Below are 13,055 nucleotides of genomic sequence, written 5' to 3'. Positions count from 1 at the left end.
TATATATATATATATATATGACCTTATTTATTGGCTTTGCCCATTCTTTAGTTGATTCATAATCCATGCTCCATTTTTGCTACCTTCCTTACAAGATAAATATTTCATTCTCAAATAGGGTATGAATGTACTTATAAGTAAATCTTTATTGTCTATGTCCATTAATTGCTTATTAACTCTGCTTATATACCTTAAGGAATCTATTCATACTCCATATCGGCCAAGCATTCGTTTAATTTTTAGTCTTTTTCTTCTTGTTGTTGTGTATTTCAATAATCCTTTTGATCATATGTTTTACATACAAGTGCAATTATTCATTATAGTCCAATACCCACAATGAATCAAGTAAGTAATCCAAGGACTTAGGATTGATTTCCCTACCTTATAGTGAGTTTTTCTTTACATGATAGATTCATTACCTTTCATAAGACATTCTCTATTGATCATGCCATTTATTTTATTACTTTCATGTTTTACATACTATACATTTCATATACACGAGACTTTGGAATCGTTGATGTAACATTAAGACGTCTCAAGTGAGGGCCCAACATATGGGACCTCAACTTGAGGGCCTTCTTTAGAAAACACAGAGTTTGCTTCAGTCATTCATTCGTACTTCACATTATTCATTTCATTCATTCGTAGGCTGATGTAAACACAAGCTATACCTAGGATGAAGTTTAAGTATCCCATCGGTATCATGAAAGTGCAATGACCAAGAATGACGTACTGTCATTACTTGAATATTATTTCACCCCCTGATTGTCTTGCATAAACACCTTCGATATCGTTCATTTCATTATATTTCATACTTTGAGGCGTGCCACATTCTTTCTTTGGAAACTTTAACCTTAAACGGGATAGATCATGTGAGAATCATGAAATCCAGTGTCTGCCCCACACTGAAAAGGGGTTGAATCACTCGCCAAAGTGACCCAAACATGCTATCGTATATAGGGAGTGTAACCCTGCTAGATCCCTATATTGACAGTATAGGTTCAAAGACTAAGAGATCTTAGGAGAACCATACCCGGCATGTCGGACAGTCTCATCTCATGAGAGTTACATGAATGTCCACTTTTCCCAATAGAAGGCACCACCACTCATAGTTAGCCTATCGGTGCTCAGTATAATGTTCCATTAGATTCGACACATAAGTCATGGAAGCTGGATTCTAGTATGAGAACATGATAGCTCAATAGGTGATTTCTCCTCTCATCATTAGTATTAAGTATACATTAATCTCAATACTTTCGTTAGAGTGTTCATAGAGACTGGTGTATTCTTTAGCTTTACACTCTCATTGGTGAGTACGTTTTGATAACATTTACTTAGGATCATTTGAGATTGCTCTCATCTTTCAGATTAGCCTCTTATCATATGTCACCACATTCATTAACATTAGCATATTTGCTTTTCATAAATACTCACCCATTTACGTGAATGTTCATTTCTTCTTTATTTTCTAGTATTGACTCAAGCATTATAGAGGCTATATTCTAGATTAAGATTTACTTACTCTATTGATGACTGGTAATCCTTACTTAATGTTGATGAAACGTGAATTTTCCTTACATATCATCCTTTGGTGTTAATGATACTGGCTCACACCTTCTAACACCTTCCTACACGAGTTTTCTTTAAACATAGTAGCTTAGGTGTAAGTGAGACTTTTCTTACTTCCTTTAACACCTCATTCTTTTCACTTAATTACTTTAGACCCCTTTAATTACGTTATAACTCACATTACTTACTTTAGTGTAGTAGATTTATATCATCGTTTATGGACGATGAACACTTCATTCAATGAGTTTCATGAGTTCATAGGTCATTCTTTTTAGAGCATGTCGGGAGTTGTCCCAATGAGTGGAATCCCATGATTATGGGTTCATTGAATTAGTTTAGAAGTTCTTATATTATCATTTGATACTATAACTAGACAAGATTGCATATGATTAGTATCGGCCTCAACCATTGAATATTAAACTACATAACAATTTTTGTTGGCATGTGTCAATTTACATATGTTCATATTTAAATTTAATATGTATGAACCATTAGCAAATCTTTAATTTTTTTAACATAATATGATATCCATTTACATGCATCACATTTAGACAATGTATCGTTAGCCATTATATTGTAATATAATTAGTAATAGCATAAAAAATTGGGTATTGATTACATAACCTTCATTATTTGCATCGGCCAAATTTTACATTCTTTGATGCTTGGTTGGATATGTATAATTTTCATTAGCCAATCTTTTAATAATTTAACTTAATTTTATAGCCATTTGGATGCATCCCTTTTGGACAATGTATTGTTTGCCATTTTATTGGCATAAGTCAAACAAGCACTCAAATTATGATTTCATGGAGATGTTGTTAGCCAACCTTATAACATAACTTTAGGCGTAACGTTTTTAAACATATTTAAAAGTATAATATGATCATTTAACGAACACAACATCATCAACAAGTCACATTTACAGCAGGTATGCACAACAAACAGTAATCATCTTCATAAATAAAAGTATCGGACACATCTTAATATACTACAATTCTCTTAACCAATCTTCGTTCATGACTTTAGGGTAACGTTTTAAGACATATTAGACAGCATCATATTAATATTTGATGAATTTAACATCTTCATAACGTCACTATAACAGCAATGCAACATTCGGACAAACAGAACAACACTTACAACAATTCCAGGTGTACTAACGCATTGTTGATTCATGATTCACGTTTTAAGCACATAGCTTTATACGATCACAACTTCATAGGTTAATCGAAATTCATAATTCCATAAAATTACATATATAATCAGCCACAACCACATACCAGAGACAAAGGAGTTCGACGAGAACACGTGAACAACCCTAGTTTTCAAGATCTTTGATTCGTTGGAAAGAAAGTCATCTTGGAGAAATAATTCCAGGAGATAAAGCCATACCTTATGTCTAACATAATCTACGAAGACCACCTTGAACGAAACCTAGTAGAAACCTTGAAGTCTCCATAGAGAAATCGATTAATTTTCTGCCTTTTTCTTGCGTTCGTTGTTAACTATTTTTGTGTCTTTTTTTGTCTATGAGTTCGAAGGTTCTCTCAGTTTTAATAACTGACATTGACATATTCAACGTAGGGTTTAAAAATTTAATTAAAATATTTAATTATTCAATTACTAAAAAGCCCATCCTAGATTGACTAGAACAAGGAATACACAATACTTGGTCAAATCTTAAATTTTTTTCCAAGAATTTTGGTTTTGTCCCTAAAAATTAATTAATTAAATTTCTAATTTAGTTGTATTAAGGTACCTATGTTAAATATTGAAGTGACACTAAATCATTAGAAAGAAATTAACTCTTTAGGACCATCCTAGGTTAACAACTAGGATGTTTCTTGAGTTGTACTAGGTTAGTGTAACAATTTCGATATGATCCCTTTAATTTAATTAATTAAATGGATAATTTAATTAATTAAGTGACCTAGGATAAATACTAAAGTACCGTTAAGTCGTTATAGCCATAACTAATCCTTTGAACCATCCTAGGTTAGGTACTAGATTGTCTTTTTCTTTTTTAATCGAAATCTTGAAATTGCTTTGTGATTGCCGTTTTGCCCCTTTAAATTAATTAATTAAATTGCTAAATTAATTAATTAAGTATACCACGGTAATTAATAAAGTACCCTCAAATCATTAGGATCTTAACTAACTCCTTAAACCATCCTAGGTTAAGTACTAGGTTGTCCCTTTCTTGTCTTAATCGAAATCTGAAAATTTCCTTTTTATTTTCGGATATTGACCTTTTAAATTAATAATTAATTTTCTAAATTAATTAATTAGGTAACCTAGGGGAAATAATAAAGTACCAATAAGTTGTTAGGACAATAACTAACCTTTTGGACCATCCTAGGTTAGGTAATAGGTTGTCTCTTTAAGTAGTACTAGGTTAGTGACAACCCGGTTTTGATACTAAGTTGTCGGGTGCACTAATTGGTCACATTCGGTTTGTCCTAGATTATTTAGTTATTTAGGGAATTAGGTTAGAGTCTAGAATTTGTAGGGAGGTTTGTCCCCACATGGAGTGGTCCCTTGTGTACGTTTTCCCCCCTAACTACCCTACCCGAATTCGGAAAGGGTCGTTCCCTTTTTTGAAAGCTTCTTCACATGTCTTGCACATGGGTTTTTTGCACTTTCCTAACTAAATATTATTGATGGTTCATTTGGGAATGTTTACTTATTATCCCAAGGATCCTCTCTATGTCCTTGGGCACTGTTTAATCTACATGATCATTTTAAATGGTCATATGGAATGGTACCTACGCTTGACACTTGGATGCCTCGTATCTAAAGTGCTAAGTTGTGAATAAATGTTTTGAGCTTAGGGTCTTCATTGCAGGTGCATTTCTTAATCAAGCTCATTAATGTTAGAAAATTGGCTAACACCCTTTAAGCTAATATTTCTAATATTCCCAATATTTTGCTTATTTGGGTATTATATAGAAATTGGCTAATATCCCTTAGCAAATTTTCTTTACTATGCCCAATATTTCTTAATATTGGGCATTACGATTCCTTTCTACCCCCAATACACATTCTTAAAAACCTATTGGGCTCTTCACTACACATGTAACTTTTCCGGAATATTACAAGGTCTGCTCCATCCTTGGTGTCTAAACGTAGGGATGAGATGAATTGGTTTGTAAACGCTGTTTCCGACCTTGTGAAAGAAGAGTTTCGTACGTCCATGCTCCACGATTATATGACTCTATCTAGGCTTTTTTTGTGTATGCTCAATACATAGAGGATTCCAAACTTAAGAGGATAACTAGAAGCATTAAAATTAGGTGAAAAAGTGAACAAAACAAACCCATGTTAAAAAAGAGGGCTCAAACTCAAGATGAACCTAGAGATCCTAAGGTAAAACTTGAGAAGGGAAGTGGTTCTTAAAATGGTAAGCCTACTTGTATCACTTGTGGAAAGAGGCACTATGGGCAATGTCTAATTGATACGGGAAATTGCTTTGGTTGTGGTAAGGATGAACATATGGTGAGGGATTGCACTACTATTGCGGCTATAGGAAAGGAAGGTAAGCAAGTTAATCCAAGTGTTCCGATTAATGATGCTCCAATAAAGAATTGTATCTACGAACTCTGGGTAAGAGGATCAAAGACGGATGACGCTGATGATGACGTTAAGTTATAGTTCATTCTTTTAATTGTCATGAGTTCTTTCTATGTGGGGGAGTATGGTGTCTAGTGGAGTTTTGATTGCTTTCCTCGTCTCTTCTATTCAACTCAAGCTTGAGAGTAAAATGATATAGTAGCATGTTGTATTGTTGCATTTTGTTTAGGAGTCCTGTTAGAAATAAATTTCATTTATTCCTTGAATGGTGCATATCATGGAGTTCTTTTTATGTTCTAAATTGTGTTTACATGGTTTTCATATTATCATGTTTCCATTATCAATTCCCTAAATTTTACAATTTTTTGAATTTTGAAGTATATCCACGGCTAGGGAATTTAGGTCATTGTGATATTTTTGCAAAATTGACGAAATTGTTCTTTTGTTGAAAATTGTTGTAAAGTGTATATAAATGATGAATATGAGTATGATCATAAATATAAAACGATTTCCTATTATCTATAATGAAGAATGTGAGTCTTATTGGCACGATGAGTTAAAGATTAGTTTCTATATTCTTGTTGTTTTGTGAGTCTATTGATTATATTAAATTGATATTTTATCCTAAATTGTATATGGTGTAATGTGTTATGTGGTATGTTTATGACCTGATAACTGAGTCTCTAGTTTTGGAAGTGTTCGAACAGGGGCAAGTGTCATTCGAGGACGAATGTTGTCCAAGTGGAGAAGATTCTAATACCTATAAAACAGCATAAGTAAAACTAGATCCTAACATGTTTTAAGTAGGGTCTATGTTTATAAAATGTTTTATATTATTTTAATGAGGCAGTGACAATAGATTTAAGTGAATTGGAAGTCAAACGTCAAGGGACGACCAAGACGTTCAATGACTAAGTCACCTATATGCGCTATGTGTTTTTTTGTGTTTATATGTGTATTATGAGGTGATGAGGTCCTTATATGACGTTTCATGATGTTTGAAGGTCAAACTTCCAAGAATGTCAATGGCGTTCGAAAGGTTTGCCTTGGAACGACCTTGTGGGTCTTAGCATATTTCGTTGAGTTTTATGTGTTCGTTTTTGATGAAATTGTTGTGAGAGGTCCAAAACTTGTATACGAGCATATTTTGGTTGGAAAAATCAAACATCCCCAAGAACCAATAAAGGGTAATTGAGGAAGGACCCTCCACAAGAGCGTAAGGTTGTCTAGACCAGCCCCAAACGAGGGAGGCAATCGAAGACATGTAGACTTGTCGACGCCCCTTCGATGGTTGTAATGGGTCAAGACTTTGAATATGGATGTTAAGCCCCCAAAGGAAATCCTCTTCCCCAATCGATGGGAAACTAGGACGAACTGTATGTCGACCTATGCCTTGTCGATGAGCAGTCATAGGTTGGTTCTGCAACCTGCGCCAATTATTGTTAAATGTAAGTGGTGAAGTGGTAATTTCATCCCACGTCCAAATAAATTTTTGAATGATTTTCTAAGAATATTCTAGGCATTTTAAATGGGTTAATAAGTCCTAACTACCTACATGAATTCAATATTCTAAAATCAAAACCCAAAACCTCTAAAGAGCTCTCGGTATCTCCATTGAAGCATGAAGGAGATTGATGCTTGAAGGTTGATTTATACATCAATTTCTCTCATTTTACGTTTAATAGCATTATTTGAGGTATGGTTTTTCATCCTTGAAACTTCTATCATCAAGGAGCCAATCTTCAAACTCATTTCCAAAGATTTTCTCAAACTATAGATTTCGCACTTTTGATCTAGCCATTGGTTCTTGCATTAAATTTTTTGAATAAATGAATATTGATTCAATTCATTTTAATTTGATTACTATAACATAAAATCTTCATAAACCCATGAAAAACCAAAACAATTCAAATTGGCTATATTATCGGTGTTATGATTATGCTCAATGCTTATGAATTCTAGTAAAAAAAAAAGGCTATTGAATGATGTGAGAATCATATTAGATTGATGTATAGTCTGTCTTATATTTATAAATCGATGTTTAATTGATTTCGATTCATTGATTATTATGATCTTTGTATTGAATAGATGATCATGAGCATGGGTAATGGCCTTTTGGTATTATACTGAATGATTTAGTTTTTCATTGAAGTTGTGATAATTGATTGCCGGTAAGCGGCCCTAATTCTCTTTATTTTCTGTAAGTTAGGTCTTCAATTATGTTGTAATTGGCATGGTCCACGTATGGTGGCGGTGCTATGTGTTTTACTTGTGAATTATGTGGCCTCTTCAACATTACTTTATTTATTATAATAACCATGGCCTTGCAGGAATTAAATGATATATTATGATGATTTATTTAGTGATTTATGTGGAGTAAGATCATATCTATCTACTTTCGAGTAATGTGAAAGTATGTGTTCTTCTATTGACCTTAGGTGATCATGTTAGATTATTACTATGTCTATATGAATCTAGTCTTACAGTGGATGTGTGATTCTTCCTCATTGACTATATGAGTCTTGTGATGGTTATTTTGATGATCCTCATGTGTTACTATAAAGATATACTATATCTTAAAAGTGAAGTATGTTGTCTCTTGTTTTAGTAGACTAGTGTCCCTTACTTGATACATGTATAATGAGAATATGACTTTTAAATAAGGATACTAAATCCTCTTAGTCTTCTATGTATGAATGGCCTTGAATATTTCTAGAAAGTCCTTTATGTAAAACCTTCAAACTTGTTTTAAGGTTATAATATCCTTGAAGTCGAAATCGTAATGATATCCTTCTTATGTGAATGGTGGACTATTGATTGGCTAGAATGACATGAAATAATAATTAGGAAAACCAGCAATATATCCTCTTAACCATTGTAAGGAAACCCTAGGGGACCTTTTGAGTAAGTTGTAATGTGATTGGGTTGTGAACTAGATATGAAACCTATTCATGTACTCCTTTATTAAAATTCTCTATGAGAACAAAGACTTCCACCGAGTGGTTATAGTTTGGGAAGTCTCTCTAGTTAAGGATGCAACTACAGTACAAAGAAGCCCTTCATATTCCTTAACCATGTGCCGACTTGGGATGTGTCCAAGTTCTACTATTGACAAGTAGAACACACTCAATCGGAGTAGGTTACAACTCTGGATTCCATGCCTATCTAACATGGTATATGTTGGTTATTGCCTATTCTCATTATATTGGATACCCACTATTGCTGGAGAATCTCTATGAAGTTTAGGTAATGTTATGGGACACTATCAACACATTGTGCGATTAGGCTTTTAAGATGTTATTGAGTCATTATATAGGTATTTTTAAATATACTTGAATCTCCTTATGTGATGAATTTGTAACGACATGAGTCTAGACCCCAGAAGAAACCGGCTTCGTTCACTTCTCAGAGGTCGCAAACAAACCTACATACATCATCCCTACTTCATCTAGGTTAATTTTAGCGGAAAATTTGACATTTTTGTTACTTAAAATTCATATAAAACATTATACTTAAACACATAAATGTTCACAATCAACCATCTAATATTAAGATCATCAAATGAAAGAAATAGTTCAATACTGCATTAAGTGTATATTTGCCAAAATAGCACCAATACAATATCTAAAATAAAATGGGAAAGAAACGCCAGTGAAACATACTACACTAACTCAAACCTATATCTATTCTAGAATATAATGGGCAAGCCTCCTCTAAAGCATGATGGCCTACCAAGTCAGGATGAATGCTCCACGTTTGGATAGCTAAACCGTCATATTGTAAGCTCTAGCGTCTGCCTGTGCCTGCACCTAAAAGTATAGAGTTGTATAGGATTAATGCACAGTTGTACTAAGTATGGGTATATTCAAGCACACACCACTGGGCATGCATGATTAGGAAGAGCTCTCTCCTAACGATATCAATTATGGAAAGTCAAGTCAGTGAACTTGCCAAATTTAAATTAGGAAAGTCATGCCATGAGAGTAACATGCATCATTGTACTTATCATTTTGCAAACAACACATAACATATTACACATATCATATGACATATTTCATATCATTCTTTGAATGCTATGACATCTTGGAATCATGGACTGGACATCAGGACTTCCCAAAATTAGATCTCAACATATGGGACCTCAACTAGGGAGCCTTCTTTAGCAAACACAGAGTCTACTCCATTCTATCGTACGCACTTCATTTTCATTCTTTCATATACTAGTGAAAACACATGTCATACCTAGGATGTATTTTAAGAGTCGCATCAGGTTCGTTGTTCAATGGCAAAGAATAATATAGTTTCATTACTTAAGTGTAGCTCACCTCGTGATTATCCTATCCTAACACGTTCGGTATCATTCATTTAATTATGTGTATTTTTTGAGGCTGGCATCATTTTTTCTTTGGGAACTTTAAACTTAAAATACATAGATCATGTGAGCATCATGAAATCTAGTGTGTAATCCACACACCGAAAAGAGGTGGAATTAATGGCCAAAGTGAACCAAAACATGATAGCGTAATAGGGAATTGAACTCTGCTAGATCCCTATATTGGCAAGATAGGTTCAAAGACTAGGAGATATAATTAGACCCATACCTGGCATGCCGGAAAGTCTCATCTCATGAGAGTTACGTTAACCTCTGCCCTTCCCCAAGGAAAGCATCACCACTCATAGCTAGTCTATCGGTGTTCAGTATAAAGTTCCATTGCATTCAACCATACATCACGGAAGCTATCTTCTAGCATGAGGACATACTAGATCATTCGATGATTTCTCATCTCATCATTAGTATTAAGTAAGCATTAACTTCAATATTTTCATTAGAGTGTTCATAGATACTTGTCTCTTCATTAGCTTTACACTCTCATAGGTGAGTACATTTTAGTAACATTTACTTAGGATCATTTGAGATTGCTCTCATCTTTCCCATTAGCCTCTTATCATTTTTTCACCTCATTCATTAACTTTAACACATTTTCTTTTCATAATTACTCACCCCTTCACGTGAATGTTCATTTCATCATATGTCAATGCACTTGGCAATTTAGAATGTTTCACAATCTTATTTAACCCTTCTAGGGTTACATCATTTTATCACATACATCTTAGGCTCACTTACTTTTAAACGTATGAGAGACTTATGAGTCCAAATATACAAGACATGAGGCTTCATTCATAGTTCGTCTATGTGATTTATGTTTATCAAAGATTATGTAATACAAGACTTATGCATCTTGTAGAAATGCGAAGGTATTGATTTTGCTCTTTTACAGGCAGTATACATTAAATATTTATTTAAGTATGACTTATGTGTCAATACGGAATTGGGCAAGGGAAACCGATTTCGAATCCCTTGAACAACACTTAATTTTATTTTAAATTTGATAATTGCATTTTTCAAATTTTGATGACCCTAGTTCGATTCCGATCAGCCCCATAATATTTATTTCTTGTTCTCCTATCCTTTTTCCTTTTAAGGCAAGGAGGTTGTGGGTTTAATCCCCACATGCACATTTATTTTTCTTTTAATTTATATCTTAACTTTCTCATCTATCCAAGAGATTATCGGTTCAATCCCCACTAACCTAATTTATTTTTCTCCTTTATTTTTCTCCTAACTCTCTCATCTATTCAAGAGGTTGTGGGTTCAATCCCCACTCACCAAATTTATTTTTCTCCTAAATCTTTCATCCATTCATCTTAGCCGTATCATGTTGTCACTATTTTCATTAGCATCATATTACAATGTAATTACTCACCTCATTACACGAATGTTCATTTAATAATCTTACCATTTACTCATGTTCTTACCCAATTCGGGTTACTCATAATTGACCAAGTGTTACATGACAATCGAAGTATATGTTATGTAAGACTTATTCATTTTACGCATGAAGCCAAGGGACCCAAGTTCAATCCTTAGTGGCTGCATTTTATTTTGTTTTAATGTGTCTCACAATTTCAGTCAAGGGACCTAAGATCGAATCCCTTGGGCAGCACTTTATTTTTAATTATTTGGAGTTCTAGATGGCTTCACTCATTCGACCAAGAGGATGTGGGATCGAATCCCAATGGCCTTAATTTTCATTATTTTATTCTTGTGTGACATTTATGCATCTCACACCCTTGGCGAATGAGCCGAGTTTGAATCCCCCTTCCCTCACTATTTTATTTTTCTTTTATTTCAAAGATTCTTTCAACCTAATCAAGTTCGAATCCCCTCTCTCACACCATTTTCTTTTATTTTATTTTAAGGCTTAATCTTTTAGTATTAGGACAATAAGGTATCGAGTTCCACCCTCAATGGCGGCATATACTTTTCTTCATTATTACAAGAGAATAGCCGAATCTTTACTCCATTAACATATGCTTTTAATTCACTTTCTTTGCATTTACTTTAGGCGTTTTATCTTAGAGTTTTACATAAACTTTTAACCACTTTGTTAAGGAATTTACTTTTATTTTCTTGTTCATGAAATTCTTCATCATATGTTAATAAAACAACAAATGTATAGAACCTAATTCACCACTTTCTTGAAAACAATCTATAATATACTTCTCATTATAACTAGCATTGTTGTGTACAAAAACATACATACAGTCGGACACAAAAAAATTGATCATACGCTGTCGTGAAACATCACATTACACCAAATAAAAAACGTTCCTAAGATTGTCTACCAGCAAATACACCAACGCATGCATCACTTTTCAGAGGATCTAATGAAACGGGCATGCAACGGGGACAACCTTATTTTTTTTATTTGAATACGTACAGAACCTTAGGAAACTCTTGGGAAAGGGACCAAGAGAAAAGAAAATCTATACCTTTTCAGACTTTAGAACCAGCCACAACCAAACGTTTCCACCCGCACACAAACCTTTTTCTGAGCTTTGATTCTTGTTCCAAGGTGAAGTTCTTTACGTGATTTCTTAAAGAACATAAAAGTACAATATTTTTCTTTTTGTTTTTGATGAATTCCGTCTAGAAATCTTTAGAATTAGTAAGATTATTTTATTTTTCTGTTTTGGAATTGTAAAATATAACTCAAAAACGCTTTTAGAAGACATAATGAATTAAGACTGCACATTGAGTACACTCCTAGTGGAGGTCGTGTACCACTTTCCTTGGGAGTTTGTTGTTGACTTATTCAACACAATTTAAATGGTAAAATCAGATTATAATCTATATGTTAAGTTACTTTAATGTCCCTCCTTATTTTTATTCTTTAGTGAATGAATGTTAATGTGCAAAGAATAGAATACTTCATTAGTGATTATCCTAGCTTAGGATTAGGTGAATTAGTTTAGACTTAGTCTACTAGGACTCTCTCAAACATTGAAAATCTGATTTAATTAGTTTATTGAAATTACCATAATGCCCATAAAAAATCAGATTATACACCTCAATTTAATCCACTTAAATGTTGCTTCTGTCGGGGTTCGAACCCGTGACGTCCCCACCGCGAAAATGGGCCTCTCTGGGTCGACGTGACCCAAACCGCCCCATTAATTAATTAATAATCTGATTTTCCATTTTCTTAAATCAGTTTTTAAATATTAATTACTTAAATTAATTCACAAATATAAATAATTAAGTTAAATCATTGCTCCCACCTAGGTTCGAACTCGGGTGGAGCAAGATTTTGCTCAATAGGCAATTTTGGCCCTTTATACCCAAAATGCCCTTCAACGATATAAATTAAATAATTAATTACATATTTAGGGTAATTACAATACTAAATTGAGACTGGTAAAAGACCATTTTACCCCTACACCCTCCAAACATAAGATTTCTCCTTTTTATGTCAAGTAAAGACTCATCCGAGTAAAATCTTCATATTAAGGAACCCTACATGGATGGAACCAATCTTTCCAAGCTCAACTAACTCTTAGAGTTAGTTGGA

This window comes from Solanum pennellii, chromosome 7 (genome assembly GCF_001406875.1).
Source record: "Solanum pennellii chromosome 7, SPENNV200".
Lineage (NCBI taxonomy): Eukaryota > Viridiplantae > Streptophyta > Magnoliopsida > Solanales > Solanaceae > Solanum > Solanum pennellii.
Note: the sequence above shows the minus strand (reverse complement) of the source record.